Source organism: Callorhinus ursinus, unplaced genomic scaffold (assembly GCF_003265705.2).
Source record: "Callorhinus ursinus isolate GAN/ISIS: 27379988/994484 unplaced genomic scaffold, GSC_fseal_2.0 scaffold71, whole genome shotgun sequence".
In the NCBI taxonomy this organism is placed as follows: domain Eukaryota; kingdom Metazoa; phylum Chordata; class Mammalia; order Carnivora; family Otariidae; genus Callorhinus; species Callorhinus ursinus.
This window is the reverse complement of record NW_027397133.1, coordinates 2,640,293-2,659,132: the sequence shown is the minus strand read 5'-3', so window position 1 is coordinate 2,659,132 and position 18,840 is coordinate 2,640,293. Positions and strand designations below refer to the sequence as shown.

At 45.1% G+C, this 18,840-nt stretch overlaps 1 protein-coding gene and 1 long non-coding RNA gene across 10 annotated transcripts in view; one reads left to right on the top strand and one right to left on the bottom strand.

Moving 5' to 3' along the window:
• Positions 1-5,868, bottom strand: part of CARD8 (caspase recruitment domain family member 8) — a 36,281-nt gene extending 30,413 nt beyond the window's left edge. For 7 of the 8 annotated variants that reach the window (XR_012376384.1, XM_073886611.1, XM_073886612.1 and 4 more), the window contains exon 1: positions 2,374-2,460. The gene's annotated coding sequence lies outside the window, so the exon portion shown is untranslated. Of the gene's footprint in view, positions 1-2,373; positions 2,461-5,760 lie in introns of those variants that run through there. The other variant, XM_025849691.2, reaches the window with a different exon arrangement.
• LOC141371431 (uncharacterized) overlaps positions 1-14,546 on the top strand; it is a 49,492-nt gene extending 34,946 nt beyond the window's left edge. The window contains exons 3-4 of one of the 2 annotated variants that reach the window (XR_012376387.1): positions 13,564-13,718; positions 14,461-14,546. This is a non-coding gene — a long non-coding RNA (uncharacterized lncRNA). Of the gene's footprint in view, positions 1-6,009; positions 6,324-13,563; positions 13,719-14,460 lie in introns of those variants that run through there. The other variant, XR_012376385.1, reaches the window with a different exon arrangement.
• The last annotated feature ends 4,294 nt before the right edge of the window (positions 14,547-18,840 follow it).

Sequence of the window (18,840 nt, the reverse complement as noted above, 5' to 3'; positions counted from 1 at the left end):
ACGGGACTCGATCCCGGGACTCCAGGATCATGACCTGAGCCGAAGGCAGTCGCTTAACCAACTGAGCCACCCAGGCGCCCGAAAACTGGCAATGTTTTAAACAACAGTCACAAAACTATTATCATTTTCTTGTTCATTTAGTCCCATGTTACTAATTTTTTTTTATTCATGAGAGACAGAGGCAGGGGGAGAAGCAGGCTCCCTGCAGAGCAGACAGCCCGATGCGGGACTCGATCCCCGGACCCTGGGATCATGACCTGAGCCAAAGGCAGACACTTAACCAACTGAGCCACCCAGGCGCCCTGGACATACATTTTAATAATTACAATGTTAAGTGATGACCTTATTACCAGAACATAGTAAAACTTTAGGAATTGCATATCGTCCCTAGAATAGTTAGAGCATGTACCCACACAACATAACCTAAGGCTTATCATTATACTTTCGATGGTGCTTTCCAGGTAACTTAAAACACCAAATAAACAAGCCTAATTGGTCCAAAAGACTTCATTTATAATTTAAATCTTGGGGAAGTTGGTTAAAAACCTCAGAAAGTTGCAAAGCACATGCCTACATAGGATTACAGATCATTATAAAACCCAAAACTTGGGTGCCTGGGTGGCTCAGTTGGTTAAGCGACTGCCTTTAGATCAGGTCATGATCCCGGAGTCCTGGGATCAAGTCCCACAGCCGTCCCCTTGCTCAGTGGGAAGCCTGCTTCTCCCTCTGCCTGCCACTCCCCCTGTTTGTGCTCTCTCTTTCTGACAAATAAATAAAATCTAATAAATAAATAAATAAATAAATAAATAAAATCCATTCATTTCAATCTTAGTCCATCCTGACCACATATGAAATCTTTTCCCAAAGATTTCCCTTCATAAGCCTTCTACAACTTTCCTTTGCATTCAGATTTTGTCCCAAGCCATTTCTTCTCAACCAGTCTTATTTAGGACAAAATTACCTTCTTTTACCTTTAACAAAAATGTATTCCCATTCCTTACATCTTGCTTATATATCTCCTACTTTTCTACATACAGAGTTACTTTCCTTATTCCCATCAGTCTTAATTACACTTAGCAGAATTTTAACTTTTAGCAACCTTAATCTCCAGTGAAAATTAAGTAGTAATCAATGGTGAACTGTTATAGCAGAACTCTTTAGATGGCAAATTTATGAATCAGTTAAGCACAAAGCATGTTTACTAACAGATTCAAATATTTTATCTTATTTTTTTGCAATAAGAAGTCAAAAGCGTAAGTCTACGTCCAGTAATCAATGCTTTAGTACCTTATCCTGTTTGGAGAAGACCTGGATGTCCAATGAATTTAATCCCAATTTATCATCCAAGCAAAACTTTAAAGTTTCAGATTACCAGCGACTTTTTTTTTTTTAAGATTTTATTTATTTATTTGAGAGAGAATGAGAGAGAGCAAGCGCACAAGTGGGGTGAGGGCCAGAGGGAGAAGCAGCCTCCCCACTGAGCAGGGAGCCTGATGCGGGACTCGATCCAGGGACTCCAGGATCATGACCTGAGCCGAAGGCAGTTGCTTAACCGACTGAGCCATCCAATGACTTTTAAAAAGCTCTCTTAACAATTCCCCATGAAATCTCTGAGAGAGAAAATTAACCATCATTTTAAATTATCTTTTTGCTCACAAACTGCAACAAAGGGGCGCCTGGGTGGCTCAGTTTATTTATTTGACAGAGACACAGCGAGAGAGGGAACACAAGCAGGGGGAGTGGCAGAGGGAGAAGCAGGCTTCCCGCGGAGCAGGGAGCCCGATGCGGGGCTCGATCCCGGGACCCCTGGGACCATGACCTGAGCCGAAGGCAGACGCTTAAGGACTGAGCCCCCCAGGCGCCCCTCAAATAAATCAAATCTTAAAAAAAAAAAAAAAACAATGAATCCTGGAACACTAGATCAAAAACTCATGATGTAATGTATGGTGATTAACATAATAAAAAAAGAAAAGAAAAAAAAACTGCAACAGAGATCATGAGCTTATTTGACTTTCAGTAAATCTTGGTAGAATAAGTTTCAGATTTAATATTAATAATTTTCAAGACATGTTTTAGTTTAATTAAACCAACGAACTTAAATAGTTTAAATACCAAATTATATTCCTCCTGGGTTCTCTTTTAGAAGCCAATCAGTTTCGGGCGCCTGCGTGGCTCATTGGGTTAAGCGTCTGCCTTCGGCTCAGGCGTGATCCCAGGGTCCTGGGACTGAGTCCTGCGTCGGGCTCCAGGAGCCTGCTTCTCCCTCTGCCTCTCTCTCTCTCTCTCTCTCTCTCTCTCTGTCTTTCATGAATAAAAAAATCTCAAAAAAATAAAAAGAAGCCAATCGGTTTGTTTCCCATTATCAGTTTTTACCTGAGGCACTGGTGGGGAAATCTGAAGTGAATGGTGTCCAAAGGCCCGCGGCACCCAAGATGATGCAGAAACAGGAAGAGGAGAAAGAAGGGGGAGGGAACAGAAGGGGCACAGAGCCGGCCGGAGGCAGAAGAAGAAGGTTCCCGGTCCTAAAACCTGGCAGCCGAGACGGTTGAGCAGACACAGATTTTTGTTCATTTGTTTTTCCTCCAAAGTGAGATTAGGCTGTCCATGTCAGGCCGGAGAAGACACGGAATGAACCGGATACAAGGGGAGTTTCGGCAGCTGTTTGGGAATATTCTGGAAAGTCCCCGTCCTGGGCTAGACTAACTAGAAACAGTTGGTTCCAGTTATAGCCGTTAACCCTGAGATGGAGAAGCTCCCACATCTGTCAGGAGGAGCAGTGAGAAGAGCGAGAGCCAGCATCCCCTTTGCTAGGGCGGGCCTGTATTTCAGCAGGCTCCGTGCTCAGCAAGGAGCCCGATGCGGGACTCGATCCCAGGACCGCGGGATCATGACCTGAGCCGAAGGCAGACGCTTAACCGACTGAGCCACCCAGGCGTCCCAAGCAACCTGGGCTTATTTTGAGGAGGTCTACTTAGATAATTACCATCCAATATGTCAGGAGGGAGTTTATTAGTCGGACCTGTTCCGGCAAACACATTCTGCAAGAGGCCCTTAGGTCGGGGTCCTGGTGTAGAGCAATGAAGGTCCCCTAGGTCCATTTGCCTGTGTCCTGCAGAGGAGATCTTAACGGATAGATCCCACTGAGGCCATGTGGTGTTACAGGAGCTCAGTTCTTTCCTAAATTTCTCGAACCGAATTGTTTCCGGTGGCACCCCAAGAGAGAAGAGAGAAGGTCCATTACCCACCCCCCCAAAAAAAACCCAGCGACTCCTGGGTGGCGTTCCACACGGAGTATGTCAGAGGTTCCTGGTGTCAAAGTGACCCAAGGCATCCCCTGAACACAATCACTGTGATCGCCGCCACTGTTAAAGGCCCCATAGGAGGGATGCTAGGGTCCCCTCCCATCACCCCAGGCTTCCCCCCTCACCTCCTAAGCTATACATAGGTGCCTGACATATGGACCGAAATACCCTGCCTTGGAGGTCGGGCTGCAGAGGTCACTCATTATTTTACCTTGCTGAAGAACCTATAGCTTTTAACCCACACAACACACTAGAAAAGTTTTACGAGGGGAAATTACCCAATTTTGCAGTACTCGGTCCAGAAGAGTCCCCTCGAGGATGGCCTATTTCCCATCTCAGGAATCCAGTACGTTCCCGTCCGTGTCATAGAGAGATGCCTATGAGGGCATCCCCACATGCCAGCTCTCCGTCCCCTAACCAAGGTGTCCCTTGGCGACCCGTCCTAGAGTGAGAGAGTGGCCTAACACCCTAGGACACCAAAAAGTCAGGCCGGCAGGAATAACCACTCTGCCCTGCAGCCGACACCCAACCCTCCCCGTCCTCTGGACTAGCACTGAATGAATATTTTAGGTAGCTCAACCATAGTCAAGGGTGCAAACTGATATCCAGGGATTTGTGGGCAGGTATGTGCGGCTTCTGGAGGAGGCTTCCCTGGGCTGTGACCTCCAGGGACGGTCTCCATCCTTTTTACGTGTCTCGGACACCCCACAGTCATTTATGATGTCCAGGGCAGGCTCAGAGCACCGGATAGCCAGTCCTTATGTGCGCTCCCCGGATGAGGCCCGAAATTAGGGGAATTCTGTGACGTGTATCTTGGGAGTTCTCATAGGGAACCCTCATTCATTTCGTTTGCACCCAAGGCTTTGGTAAGCAAATGCCCAGCTAAGAAAAAACACAAGTGTCCACACAAAAAGATTTTTTTTTTTAATTTGATTACTTAAGTAATCTCTACACCGAACATGGGGCTCGAACTCACAGCCCTGAGACCAAGTCACAGGCTCCTCTGACTGAGCCAGCCTGGAAAAGATTGATTCATTGGTGATCATGGGAATGCCCATGAAAACCACCATGAGAGACTATTCTCATCCACAATAGCGATGAAAATAAGAAAATAGGACAAAACCAAGGGTAAATGAAGAGGTGAAGCAACAGAGACTCATAACTGGTAGTGAGTAGATTTTGGAGAAAACACAACCACTTTGGAGGATAATTTGGCTACATCTAGGAAAAAAAAAAAGATTCAAGTATTGAATGGCTTCGGATCAGCAACCCCATTCCCAGAGTCTCCTATAGGCACCCGGAAATGTGCAGAAAAAGTTGATTGTGTTATTGCCTGCTCTTGGGAAGAAAGTTGTAACTAGCCAAATGTCAATCATCAAAAGAATGAATACATCAATCATGATGCCATCACTAATTAACCTGATAGAGCAATTAACAGGAACTAATTAGGGCGTGTGGCTGGCTCACAGGGCACTCAACTCTTAATCTCAGGGTCATGAACTCAAGCCCCACGTTGAATGTGGAGTCTACTTGTAACAAAACAAAATAGGGGCGCCTGGGTGGCTCAGTCGTTAAGCGTCTGCCTTCGGCTCAGGTCATGATCCCAGGGTCCTGGGATCGAGCCCCGCGTCGGGCCCCGCGTCGGGCCCCGCGTCGGGCCCCGCGTCGGGCCCCGCGTCGGGCTCCCTGCTCTGTGGGAAGCCTGCTTCTCCCTCTCCCACTCCCCCTGCTTTGTGTCCCCTCTCTCACTGTGTCTCTCTCTCTCTGTCAAATAAATAAATTAAAAATCTTTTAAAAAAACAAAATAAAAAAATAAAAAAACCTCTCCCCCCAGGAATTAATTAGAACCACATGGTAAACATGAACAGATACAAAAAAAGCAAAAAAGATTAAAAACCAAATTGCTTAAAACATGGATTACAGCATGATACTAAACAAATAGAAATTTTCAAATAATACATTTCGAAATCTATGAATAATGCAGGAGGATTAAGGCCAGTTTCTGGACAGCAGTCACAGCTGAGGGGCTAGATGCCTTCCAGAGGGAGCTTCATGTACAGCCTCAGTTTTATTTAAAGTATCCTACTGTGGGTGTAATCGCCTCTATTTAAAAGAAAGGTTTGTGTGAGCCTATTATATTTCTTTTTTACTGTTATGTTAATCACCATACATTACATCATTAGTTTTTGATGTAGTGTTCCATGATTCGTTGTTTGTGCATAACACCCAGTTGTGTGAGCCTATTATAAACTCTGCAAAACTGAGTTTAATTTTGCTTTCTTCGGGCTCAGATCTACCCACAATGACCTCGGCTTCCGAAGGTCACGAGAACCCACTTCCCCTCTGTTGCTGATTGCAAAAGGAGCTTAGAAGTAGGCAATCCGCCCCTAAAAGCTATTTCCATTTGTCCCTCCCTCCCCTAAGACCACACCACCTGCTCTTTTTCTGCAGGGCTTACCAGCGAAATCTCGGTTTCCCCTGGATACAGGACGGGGAAGACAGGGTTGGTGGCTCTGTTGTCCCTAGGCCGCTCTAGGTTCTGTTCATTTGGGAAGGAGTACTCCAAAGGGAAGGGGCCCTGGGCTTAGTCAGATGTGAAATAGGGACCTCCGCTTCTTAAATGAAGAAATCCTGCCTCCTGTTATTTATAACCTAATATTTTCCCAGGGAGACGTGTGGTTACTGACACTCTGTTTTATTTTTTCAGATTTTATTTTCAAGTAATCGCTATACCCGATGTGGGGCTCGAACTCACAACCTGCAGATCAAGAGTTGCCTGGTCTACGAACTGAGCCAGATAGTCACCCCACTGATACTCATATTTAAATGTTTCTATAAGGGGCGCCTGGGAGGCTCAGTTGTTAAGCGTCTGCCTTCGGCTCAGGTCATGATCCCAGGGTCCTGGGATCAAGCCCCGCGTTGGGCTCCCTGCTCAGCGGGAAGCCTGCTTCTCCCTCTCCAGCTCCCCCTGCTTGTGTTCCTTCTCTTGCTGTGTCTCTCTCTGTCAAATAAATAAATAAAATCTTTATAAAAAAAAAAAAGAACTTAGTAACATAATCCTCTTAATTAAATGGTTCCTGAATTTGTCCCCACAATGAAACACCTGAACAGACTCATTAATCAGTCACTCCCCATCCCTCCCTCTTCCAGCCCCTGGTAACCATTAATCTGCCTATTCTGGACATTTCACAGAAACAAAGTCATTTATATGCTGCCTTTTGTGAATGGTTTCTTTCCCTTAGCATGGTGTTTTCGAGATTCATCCATGTGGAAGCACATTATCAGTACTTCATTCCTTTTTATGGCTGAATAATATTCCACTGTATTGATAACCACATTGTGTTTACCCATTGATGGACACTTGAGTTGTTTCTACCTTTTGGCTCTTATGAATAGTCTTACTGTGAACATTCATGTACAAGTTTTTCTATGAAGACCTGTTTTCAATTCCTCTGGGTATGCACCTAGAAGTGGAATTGCTGAGTCGTGGGCGCCTGGGTGGCTTAGTTGGTTAAATGACTGCCTTCGGCTCAGGTCATGATCCTGGAGTCCCGGGATCAAGTCCCACATCGGGCTCCCTGCTCGGCGGGGAGTCTGCTTCTCCCTCTGACCCTCTTCCCTCTCGTGCTCTCTCTCTCTCTCATTCTCTCTCTCTCAAATAAATAAATAAAATCTTTAAAAAAAATTGCTGAGTCGTATGGTAATTCTATTTAACTTTTTTTTTAGATTTCTTTTTTTTAAGATTTTATTTATTTATTCATTTGACAGAGAGAGACACGGCGAGAGAGGGGAACACAAGCAGGGGGAGTGGGAGAGGGAGAAGCAGGCTTCCCCATAGAGCAGGGAGCCGGATGCGAGGCCCGATCCCAGGACCCCGGGATCGCGACCCGAGCCGAAGGCAGACGCTTAACAACTGAGCCACCCAGGTGCCCTGATCTTAGGAATTTTTCAAATATGACTCTAACGTGAGAGCAAGATTTGGAATCGCTGCCCTAGGACACATCCTGATCAGATTTTAGCATGCACCCTCCTAGTTCAGCAAGTGTTTGGTAGAGAAGATCTCCAAATTATTCCACAGGGTATTTGAGAAATATGCTTTGGCATTTCTTATGGTGGGATTCACCATTTGGAGAAAGTAGATGGGAACAAAAACCGGGGTGATAATATCCAAGATTGTGGGTGGTTTTCAAATGTACAAATCATCCATGGGATATATCAGAGAGTCGTGTTAGTGTTCTCAGTAGTGAGGTTCAGACTTCGGAAAAATTAGAAAAAATTATCATTGGTGACTTCATTTATGAATAATGATACATTTCTTCACATGACTGCCAGTGTCCCTGCTAAGTGGCCAGCTCATCCTTCCCAAGCAGAGAGCAGGGTCAGACGTCAATTCCCCGGGACTTGTCTGCAGGAGGCAGGGAGGGGAAATGATGTCCATCCTCACCTCCCACATCCTCGAACCACGGTGTCCTCCCACTTCCTCTGAACACCTGTAGCTGGAGTTCAGAACTCCACATGAAGGAGTCTTGGCCGATTCCTAGAAAGGCTACCACCCTCTGTGAATTGCTCAAATATTGATGTCCTAAGATTACTTTAAAATATTAAAAAGAAGGAGGAGGGAGCCACCCAGACATCCCGAGTTTAAATTCATTTAAGTGTATTTAATTTTTTAAAAATGTTTTTTAAAATGTAAAAAAAAAGGGGGGGGTGCCTGGGTGGCTCGGTCTTTAAGCGTCTGCCTTCGGCTCAGGTCATGATCCCAGGGTCCTGGGATCGAGCCCCGCATCGGGCTCCCTGCTCCGCGGGGAAGCCTGCTTCTCCCTCTCCCACTCCCCCTGCTTGTGTTCCCTTTCTAGCTGTCTCTGTCTCAAATAAATAAATAAATAAAATCTTAAAAAAAATTTTTTTTTAAAGATTTTATTTTTAAGTAATCGCCATACCCAATGTGGGGCTCAAACTCACAACCCCAAGATCGAGAGTCCCATGCTTCATCAACTGAGCCAGCCAGGCATCCCTAATTAATTTAAATTTAAATAGCCACATGTGACCAGCAGCTACCCTAATGGACAGCTCAGGTCTAGATATATCCGATACCAAAGCCAATGGTCTTTCTAGTATTACTCGCACTGTGATAAAGCGTTTCATATTCTACACAATAGCATTGCTTCTTTGAGATGGCAACTTTCAACACATTGTGGGGAAAAAAGTGTTAAAACTTGTTTTGGGATAAAATTGGAATGAAGACCTTCAATCTATGAATAATTAATAAGCCACTGAACACCAGATCTAGAAGATGTCTTGAAGCCACATAGATATTTAATTTCTAAAGCTTAATTGAGGTGGAGCAAGGACAACAGAAATATGGGTAATAAACAAGTCATTTCTGTATGTCTCCTGGCCATCAATATGCAAATGAACAATTCTTAAAATTAGCGCTGAAACAAAGTCTCATCAGAAAACGATGTTCGAGCAGTTGCCTTCCCCCAGAGTTTGTGTAGAGAGAATTACCCATGAGAATTTTTCAAACACACACTTTCCTTTGCATTTTAGCTACTCCCCTGTCTCTGTTGGTTTTTCCTCCTGTGAAGACAGATAAATGCTTTCCGCATTTGGAAGATACACATGTCCAGATCCATCATGGACTTAAGACATCATCAGATTCAACCATGTGAAGACAAAATTGCCTTTGCTTTCTGTTGTGGTCCCGATTTTCTCTCTCCCCTGTGAGGCTGCAGTCCACAGGCCATAGCTTTCCTTCCACTCATGTTCTTGGCTCATTTTTTTCGATCCTGGATTTCTCAATCTTTATGTAAATGTAAGTAAAATCATTTAATAGAGATGTCTTTGGAGATCATTACCTTGTTATGGTAGTCAGAATAATGGCTCCAAGGATGCCCTTGCCCTAATCCCTGAAACCTGTGGATTTGTTCCCTTACATGGCAAAAGGGATGTGGCAGCAATGCAATATATGTTAAGAAAAAAAAAAAAAGAAGTTAGCAGGAGGGGAAGAATGAAGGGGAGTAAGTCGGAGGGGGAGACGAACCATGAGAGACGATGGACTCTGAGAAACAAACGGAGGGTTCTAGAGGGGAGGAGGGTAGGGGGATGGGTTAGCCTGGTGATGGGTATTAAAGGGGGCACATTCTGCCTGGAGCACTGGGTGTTATGCACAAACAATGAATCATGGGACACCACATCATAAACTAATGATGTAATGTATGGTGATTAACATAACAATAAAAATTTTTTAAAAAAGGGATGTGACAGCAATGATTAAGCTGAAGACTTTGAGATGGAAGGTTATCCTGCATTTTCTGAGTGGGCGCCGTGTGATCACAAGGGTCTGTATAAATGAAAGAAGGAAGGAGGAGTGTCGGCCACAGACATGCCAGTTGGAAGCAATGGTTGAAAGATGCACTTTCAAGATGGAGGATGGGGCATAACCAAGGAATCCAAGCAGCCTCTAGACGTTGGGAAAGGCAAGGAAATGGATTCTCCCCTTAAACTAGTTCTGGTACCAATTCCAATGTGTGTGGTGGGGGACACCCACAAGCAACTCTTGGGACACCAACTGGGTGTCCTATAATCCAACTCAATTCTTTTTTTTCCCCAAGATTTCATTTTTAAGTAATCTCTACACCCAACATGGAGCTTGAACTCATAACCCCGAGATCAAGGGTCGCACGCTCTACTGACTGAGCCAGCCAGGCGCCCCAATCCAACGCAGTTCTGACACTGTCTACCCAGAGATGTGTCAGAAGCCACAGGGGTAGGGCTCCGTCCTACAAGACTGTCCCCACCCCTCCAGACGCCAGCCACCAGCCCGGGTGGTCACCTGTGCTGCAGACCAGCTGGTTACAAGTCAGAGGTTCCTAAGACCCCCTCCTTGGGTTTGATTAATTTGCTAGAGCGGCTCACAGAACTCAGAAACATTTTACTTGCTAGATTGCCAGCTTGTTATAAAAAGACCGAACTCAGGAAGAGCAGATGGAAGAGATGCATTGGACCAGGCTTGGGGAAAGGAAGCAGAGAGTTACCATGCCCTCTCCAGACCAACTCCCTTCCCAATCTCCAGGGGCTCATCAGCTCGGAAGCTCTCTGAACCCTTTCCTTTGCAGGTTTTATGGAGGCTCCCTTACAAAGCCTTGATTAAGTAAATCACTGGCCATTGACGATGGATACCATCTCCAGCCCCTCTCTCCTCCCCAGAGGTGGGGGTGCAGGGGGGCGGGTGAAAGTTCCAACCCTCTCCACACATGGCTGGTTCCCCTGGCAACCAACCCCATCCTTCGGTGCTTTCCAATAGTCACGCATTAACATAACAAAAACGCCTTTATCACTCTCATCACAGGGATTCTAAAGATATTTAGAAGCTCTGTGCCGCACACAGTGGAAGACTCTTGTAGATTCATTTGATATGATTTCAAATCCCACTTGTTTCTAACAAAAATGAAATTGTCCCTTTTCTTTTGGTAAGCTCCGCGCCCAAGGTGGGGCTTGAACTCATGGCCCTGAGACCAAGAGTCATGTGCTGTATCAACTGAGCCAGTCAGGGGCCCCCAAAATGAAATTGTTCTTTAAGAGTAAAATCCTTTTGGGGCCCCTGGGTGGCTCAGTCGGTTAAGCTTCTGCCTTGGGGTTTGGGACGTGATCCCGGGTCCTGGGATTGAGTCCCTCATCAGGCTCCTTGCTCAGCGGGGAGCCTGCTTCTCCCTCTCCCTCTGCCCCTCTCCCTGCTTGTACCCTCTCTCTGTGTGTCAAATAAATAAATAAATAAAAATTTTGCGGGGGGCACCTGGGTGGCTCAGTCATTAAGCGTCTGCCTTCGGCTCAGGTCATGATCCCAGGGTCCTGGGATCGAGCCCCGCATCGGGCTCCCTGTTCCGCGGGGAGCCTGCTTCTCCCTCTCCCCCTGGTTGTGTTCCCTCTCTCGCTGTATCTCTCTCTGTCAAATAAATAAAATCTTTAAAAAAAAATTTTTTTTTTAAAGAGTAAAATCATTTTGCTGTAAGAGTGAAGGACAGAATGTCGTCATGTGATCCGTGTCACTGGGAAGCTCTCTGTACCTCAGCTTCCGAGGAACCCCAACGGGGGCTTATCAATAAAAACATAAAAGCAACTGGTGACCAGGGGACATTTAGACCATAGATATGGAGAATCTGTGGAAACTGTTGCATCTGAGCAAGGGGACTCTGCTCTAAGTAGCTCTCCGAGGACCTTGGGGCCATTAGCTCCTGCCAAGGTCAAGGCAACTCTTCCCAACAGGTGGAAAACGGAACATCGGCCCCCAAAGGCTGTCCGCGCAGGTGCCACACTCTAAGCAACATCAGGGGACATCGCTTTCATCCTGGCAGCTGGGCGTCAGCTCACCGGAGTACCAACAGGTACAAAAATACACCTCAACTAAATGACTTTATTCCCTTTCATCTCCTCTTGCCTGGAGCAACAGTGTGATTGATCTGCCATTGGTTTGGACTCTGTTATTTCTTTATGGGCTTACTGGAGACGTTAGCCTATATCCTGTTGGCTTGTGAGTTTATTATGATTCCCTCAGTGAACCTGTGTTTAAAAAATTGCTGGCAAAGACATACTCAATCTCTAAGCATTAGTTTGCCTCCTAAAACAAAACAAAGGCCACATGTGTATTTTTTTACAGATTTTTTATTAATTTCTGAGAAAGAGAGAGCACAAAGGGAGAGGGAGAGGGAGAAGCAGACTCCCCGCTGAGCAGAGAGCCCGATGTGGGACTTGATCCCACCACCCCGAGATCATGACCCGAGCTAGAGGCAGATGCCTAACTGACTGAGCCACCCAGGTGCCCCCCACCCCAAATCTTAGCCCTCATGCGTAAAGCAAGATCAATTAATATAGATATGAAAAAACCATGCTTTCGAATGTCAGGATAGAGGAGAAAATCATTAACTGCCTTGGGGAAATTCTTGCTTCTTTGATTTTGCATTTTATTTTCAAAGTGGGTCACTTTCAAATCAAGCAGTAGGGCCATAGGATGACACAAAGTCATTTTCCATTTCTTTTTTTTTTTAAGATTTTATTTATTTATTTGAGAGAGAAAATGAGAGAGAGAGAGAGAAAGGTGAGGGTCTGAGGGAGAAGCAGACTCCCTGCTGAGCAGGAAGCCCGATGCGGGACTCGATCCCGGGACTCCAGGATCACAACCTGAGCCGAAGGCAGTCGCTTAACCGACTGAGCCACCCAGGCGCCCGGTCATTTTCCCTTTCTAAAATGTTATTAAGAAACAGAGTTACAGGATCTATGGTGTTTGTGATTTCTTGCACCGTTTTCCCACATCGAGGAGGAAAAACTCTTCCCTCTTAGGTTTGGTGTAGGAAAGACGTTAGGGTTTGAAGCCGACGGCCAAGAAAGAATTCTTGAGACACCTTTGGTGCAAAAAGCTGACTTCATTAAGGCCCGGGGACAGGACCCGTGGGCAGAAAGAGCCACACGGGGGTCCTGAGGAGCGGCCCATTATATACTTTCACGTTGGGAGGGGGGTGGGGATAGCGTAAGTTTCTAAGGAATTTCGGAGGCAAGGTTTCCAGGACCTTGAGGGGGCTAGCTATTGTTGGGAAAAGGTCATTTATTACCGTCTAATAAAACTTTAGTCATGAGACCCTTCAGATGTGTATCAGGGGGTCATATGGTTGGGGGATGAGTGCCAACATGGATCTTGGGGGTAGAGATAAAGGAAGTTTCCAAAGGAATTTTTATATGTTAAAGTAGACTTACAGAATTCTGGGGGTCGGGCTAAAGTTGCCTTTTGCCCTTAGCAAAGTATTAACATGGAGGTAGCTGAGTTTCTAGAGGAATGTCACCCTGCCTGTTTCAAGGACTTGTCAGTAGGTTATAGGCAGTAGGGAAGTTTAATTTTTCCTTTGCCTTTCTTTCCCACATCATGCTAAGCACCTGGGGGCCTGCAAATTAAACTAACAGAAGACAGATGCATAGGAGAAAAGGCACACGGTTTTTACTAATAGTTTCACAGGAAAGACGTGAAACTCAAGCCGTAGGAAAGAGGGTTGGGGCATTAAGGGACAAGACCTAGCGAGGGAGGGGACTAGGAAATAATAGGGGGGACTAATGGAAGATATGGGCTCTTTTAGTAAGGCCGGTTTATGCAAATTCGTCTTTGTGTTGACTCCCCACCTTCCACAGTAAGAGTCCTTTTTCTTTCCCCGTACAGAGCTGGGGGGCAGGGAGTACAGGTACCTTCCTCAAAGAGAAATTTATGGTTTGCTTTCAGGCATTCAAGGGAAGGACAGAGAGCTCTTGTTGCATCTCCCAATTCTCAATTGCCTCCTGCTCAAAATAATCCTTATGCCAAAGTGACGTATTTTGGAGTGGCATATTCTTCTTCTCCCCCAACTTTTTTGGAGATACTATTGATATATAATATAGGTAAGTTTGAGGTGTACCATGTAATTGATGCTGGGTGGTTGAGCTCAACAGTCAAGAAAGAATTCTGGCTCGATCGGTGGAGTGTGGGACTCTTGAGCTCAGGGTTGTGAGTTTGAGACCCACGTTGGGGGTAGAGAGAAAGAGAAAGAATTTTTGAGACATTTTATGGGGCAAAACGGTGCTTTTATTATAGCACGGGGACAGGACCCGTGGGCACAAACAGCACTGGGGTGGTGAGTTGGGAATGATCATATATTCTTAAGTTGGGGGTGGGTAGGTGGAGTTCAAGTCTCTAAAGGGATTTCTGTAAGTTAAAGAAGACTTAGAGGGTCCTGGAAGCCTGGCTGTTGTCAAGGTAAGGTTGCTTTTATTTTATTTTATTTTATTTATTTATTTGAGAGAGAAAGAGAGAGCACAAGAGGGGGGAGGGTCAGAGGGAGAAGCAGACTCCCCGCTGAGCAGGGAGCCCGACGCGGGACTCGATCCCGGGACTCCAGGATCATGACCTGAGCCGAAGGCAGTCGCTTAAGCAACTGAGCCGCCCAGGCGCCCGGTAAGGTTGCTTTTAGTCTCTAGCAAAGCATTGACATTAAGGCGGCCGTGAGTTCCCTGACGACTGTCCTACTCAACCTCGCTCAGGTACTTATCAGTGGGATTTAATTTTATCTGCATTTCTCCTGCCTTCATTCTCCTCGACATCATGATTTTGTAAGGAAGGAAAAATTCTTCCTCCATCCTTCAGGGTCTTCCAGCTAAATTTACACGAGACAGATGAACAAGAAAACAACAAAGTTGCATCGTGGGCGCACAGAAGCTCCTTAATGAAACGGAGACGGAGAGAGATGACCAAGGCAGGCGGTTTTTATACTTTTTTTGGCAAAGAGACTGTACATTTGTGAGGAATTTATAGGATAAGGAAAATAGGTGTTTGGGAGTTTTGATTTGGAACAAATTTGGTTTTGGGGGTTGGGGTTTTTTGTTTGTTTGTTTGTTTGTTTTTGTTTCTTCGTGGAACTTTATTGAGAGAAATTCAACAGTGAAATACCCCACATAAGAGTAGTTTGCATGTTTCAGCTTGTCCTTGTTTAAATCTGGAGTAGTCCTTCACCCGCTTCCGGCATTTTAATGGGCTCTAAAAAGGGTAGACTTGGCCCCTTGACATCAGGGTCATCTTCAGTTATACCCCCAGCCTTTGCCCGAGGCAGCTCCTGGAGATCAGCTTCCAGGTGCTGTCCTTGAGCCACAGGTCCTCCTTCAACTTCCTTCCCTTGATCAGGTAGAATATCTTGACTCTCAGGTGGTGCCTCCTTTTGTTTCGGTTGCTCATCACTGGCTTGCTGCTCACCCACATGCTGGTTAGACCCTGGATCATCTTTTCTTTGTTTGGATGTGGATCTGTATCTGACTCAGCCACTCATAGTTCACCCAGTTGAATTCAGCTAGCAAGGAAGCTCACGGCAGAGAGAACACGCCGCCTCGATGGATCTCAGCTCGGCTCTTGTTTTTGTTTTTTAAAAGATTTTACTTATTTGACAGAGAGAGAGAGAGCACACAAGCAGGGGGAGATGGGAGAGGGAGAAGCAGGCTCCCCGCTGAGCAGGGAGCCTGATGAGGGGCTCAATCCCAGGACCCTGAGATCATGACCTGAGCCGAAGGCAGACGCTTAACCATCTGAGCCACCCAGGCGCCCCAGTAACTTTTATTCTAAAATAACCAACAGACCTGGCCGCCTAGCTGGCTCAATCCATAGAGCATGTGACTCTTGAGATCTTGGGGTTGTGAATTCTCAAGCCCCACGGTGGGTGTAGAGACCACTTGAAAAAATGAATAAATAAACCTAAAAAAATAGGGGCTCCTGGGTGGGTCAGTCGATGAAGCGATGAAGCGTCTGCCTTGGGCTCAGGTCATGATCCTGGGATCCAGGGATCAAGACCCCATGTGGGGGCTCCCTGCTCAGCAGGGAGTCTGCTTCTCCCTCTGCGGCCTCCCCCCCCCGCCCCCCGGTTATGTTTTCTCTATGTAAAATAGATAGATAAAATCTAAAAAAAACTTTAAAAATAAATAAATAAAATAATCGATATACCAAAGTGGCACATTTTGAGGTGGCCTGCCCTGGGCCCCTAAAATTTGATAGACACATTTATTACAAAATGATTATGGGGTGGCATATTCTGATCCTTGTGCACTAAAACTGTGTAGGTGACTGACGTCAGTCTTCTGTGACATCTCAAGTGACCTCAAGGAGGAATCTGGAACAGCAAGCACTGGAAAACCAGTTAAGCAGAGGCATGCAAGCGATATTTTTAACATAACAGCATTGGCTGGAAAATGTACAATTTCATGAAGTACAGTTATTTTTTAAGCATAAAGGAAAAGTATTTTTTTCTCTCTCTCTAAGTAAACTCTCCAACTAGTGTGGGGCTGGAACTCACAACCTGGAGATCCAGAGTCACATGCTTCACCAACTGAGCCAGCCGGGTGCTCCAGGAATAGAGTTGTTTTTGTTTTGCTTTTTTAAGTAGAGTATTTGAAGCACAAAGTGGGGGCTTGAATTCACGACCCCGAGATCAAGACCTGAGCTGAGATTAAGTCAGATGCTTGACTCTAGGAGCCACCCAGGTACCCCTCTAGGAATAGAGTATTTTTGAAGTCCCCATCATTTTGTGAAAATGCATAAAGGGAAACGTCACTAAAATGGAGTCAGGAATCCAGAAGGGGAAGTGCTTGTGCTATACTAAAGAGCGTCCCCCGCCTGGGTGGCTCAGATGGTTGGGCGTCTGCCTCTGGCTCAGGTCATGATCCCAGGGTCCTGGGATCGAGTCCCGCATCGGGCTCCCTGCTCCTTGGGAGGCTGCTTCTCCCTCTGCCTCTCTCTCTCTCTCTGTCTCTCATGAATAAATAAATTAAAAAAAAAATCTTTAAAGAGCGCCCCCCCATCACCCCTCAACCAGAGGCTGCTGAGAGAGTTTGATACCTTCCCACATTCAGGTTTGCACACACACCAGTGTTAATGGCCACGTGGGCTCCCCTAGGATTGCTCCCTGCAACAGCAGAGAAAGTCTGGGGTGAAGCATGAGATGAAAAGCATCTTTAGAACTAATTTTTTATTTGCTTTTATGAATAATCTCAGATTACACACAGCTGAAGTAAATAGCAAAGAACTAGAAGGTTGGTAGGGGAAGAAAAATCCAAAATGATGTGTGGAGTATAAGAGAAGGGAATATAAAAACAGAAACAAAAACAAAACAAAACAAAAAAACAAGAAAAGGGAGGCCCCTGGCTGGCTCAGTCAGTGGAGCATCTGACTCTTGATCTTGGGGTTGTGAGTTTGAGTCCCATGCTGAGTGTACAGAGATTACTTAAAAATAAAGTCTTTAAAAAAAACTCAGCAGTGTTGGGGAGGTGGGTAAGGAGTGCCTATTAGCTTGAAAAGAATAAAAATTATGATGATAGTTGAATTCCCAATAAAAAGATCGGGCTACAGAGAAAGTATGGAATGATGTCTTCAAAGTGCAAAGGAGAAAGTACCAATCCAGAATTCTATACCCAGTAAAAATATCCCCAAAAATAAAAATGAAATGGACCATCTTGAGGCAAGAATTTGAGAGAATTTATCACCAGCTGCCCTACATTAAGGGAAAAAAAAAAAACATAATGCAGACGGAAGCAGAGATGCAGAAAAGACCAAAGATACAAAGAGAAGAATAAAATCGAGGGAAATTTAAGTTAAGGTTGGCTGTATAAAACAGCAAGGATAGCATCATATGAGATTTAAAAGGCATACGGTGGGGCGCCTGGTGGCTCAGTCGTTAAGCGTCTGCCTTCGGCTCAGGTCATGGTCCCAGGGTCCTGGGATCGAGCCCCGCATCGGGCTCCCTGCTCCGCGGGAAGCCTGCTTCTCCCTCTCCCGCTCCCCCTGCTTGTGTTCCCTCTCTCGCTGTGTCTCTCTCTGTCAAATAAATAAATAAAATCTTTAAAAAAATAAAATAAGGGCACGTGGGTGGCTCAGTTGGTTGGGCAACTGCCTTCGGCTCAGGTCATGATCCTGGAGTCCCGGGATCGAGTCCCACATCGGGCTCCCTGCTCAGCAGGGAGTCTGCTTTACCCTCTGACCCTCCCCCCTCTCATGCTCTGTCTCTTCCATTCTCTCTCTCTCAAATAAATAAATAAAATCTTTAAAAAAAAATAAATAAAAAAAAAATAAAAAAATAAAATAAAATAAAATCCTAAAAAGAAGAATATATTTTGAGATCTCTAGGGTAACTGAAAAAAATTTTGTAAGTTTGAATAATTTAGAGAGGGATTATAAAATATTCCAAGATTTTTCAAGAAAGTAGAAAAAGGAACACTGGACAATAAGGAGAAAATATAAATTAAATTGTAAGATGGCAGATTTAAATTCAATTATATCAGTAATTAAATATAAATGGATTGACTCCAATTCAAAGGCAAAGTTTTTCAGATGGGATTTTTAAAATTCAGTTATTAAAAAAATAAAAATAAAAATTCAGTTCTAGTGACCATAGAGATTATAGAAATGTGCTTTAAATATAATGATACCAAAGAGCGAGAAGCAGAAGCCTTAAAATAAATTATAACATAAAACACTAACTTCAAAAAAAAACCCAAACTGGTGTATTTGTACACCTATTTTTTTCCTTAAGATTTTTTTTTTTTAAGTTTTATTTATTCGAGAGAGAGCACAAGCTGGGGGGAGAGACAGAGGGAAAGGGAGAAGCAGAGTCCCTGCTGAGCTGGGAGCCCAACCTGGGGCTCATTCCAGGACCTGGAGATCATGACCGGAGCTGAAGGCACACGCTTAACCATCTGAGCCACCCAGGCGCCGCTCTTAAGATTTTTTTAAAGCAATCCTATACCCAACCTGGAGCTCCAACTCATAGCCTTGAGATCAAGAGTCCCATGCTCCACCAGCTGAGCCAGCCAGACACCCCTATATACCCATGTTTATAGCAGCATAACTCACAATAACCAAAAGGTGGAAACAACCCACTTGTCCATAAATGGATGAAGGGATAAACCAATGTGATGTATCCCTATGATGGAATATTATTCACCCATGAAAAAGAAACGAACCACGGACACATGCCACAACATGGATGAA